This window comes from Schistocerca piceifrons, chromosome 4, assembly GCF_021461385.2.
Source record: "Schistocerca piceifrons isolate TAMUIC-IGC-003096 chromosome 4, iqSchPice1.1, whole genome shotgun sequence".
Classification (NCBI taxonomy): domain Eukaryota; kingdom Metazoa; phylum Arthropoda; class Insecta; order Orthoptera; family Acrididae; genus Schistocerca; species Schistocerca piceifrons.
Window position 1 is genome coordinate 126,603,528 of NC_060141.1, and position 1,102 is coordinate 126,604,629.

Genomic DNA, 1,102 nt, shown 5'->3' on the forward strand with positions numbered 1-1,102 from the left:
TGGCAAAAAGTTATTTCCCGAACACAGCGTGTTATTAAATTATAAAGGCTTTTGTCGATGATGAAATATGCCATTCACATTAAACCTAGAGTAACCAGAAACTAGATCCAATGACCGCAATAGCTAATAACTGCACCTAACCACGTATTGTCTTAATAGCAACTTTTGATTTACTTCATCATCCACCATCATTTGAATCCCATAGTTACTGAAAACTCTACCCTTTGCAATCAGTACAATCGATAAATTACTAGGATGAGTAACTTGCCTAAACACAGGAACTTACGTCCTTACCTTCCAGATCCATCATGAGTAGAACATCGGCAACAGACCCTTACTCACCGCCCTCCCCCCTTCCCATGCCCCCCCCCCACCCTCTCTCTCTCTCTCTATCTCTCTCTCTCTCTCTCTCTCTCTCCTTCTCCCTCCCTCCCTCCCTCTCTGTCACTCTCTGGCGTTACGAATCGGCGTGAGAAAGGATGGAAGCTTGTGTTAGGGGAACCCGATTTAAATCTGCGATTCTTGGAATAATCGTTAAAAGCGTCAGTAGTATTATTAAATTTCTTTATCGTATTACTATTACAATGAACCACGAGAGACAGTAGTTTCACAGCACCTGTTTTTGAGCAATCGTTTACCAAGAATTTTCAGAATGCAGCCTTGTGTAATCTACACTAGGAAACACAATTAATGTACCACTTTATCTAGAGCTCGTAACTGAGTCCCATTGCGACGTATATGTTCAAAATTTGTTTCAAAATTGTCTACAGCCTGGCTCTGCAATAATGGAAAAGTGTGGCGCCCCACGATGGCACCCTCGTGCGTCACAGAGGGTATTGCCAAAAACAGAAGGCTCATAGAGGGACCATTTGCTATTGTATTCACGCGTGTATCAGTGTCACAGCACTCTTTGATCACGCAACAGTAGGGCGCCGAACAGGAGTGCTGCAAAAGCATCAGCACTTTTTGCTCCTTCGGATCACGTTCAGATTTCTTCGAATGTTGATATGAAGGGGTGTGAAAACCTTCCCATCGCTAGACACGCCATGGTGGCGTTGGTCAGCATTGTGGTGAAATTTGGTGCCAATGTGACATCATTAAT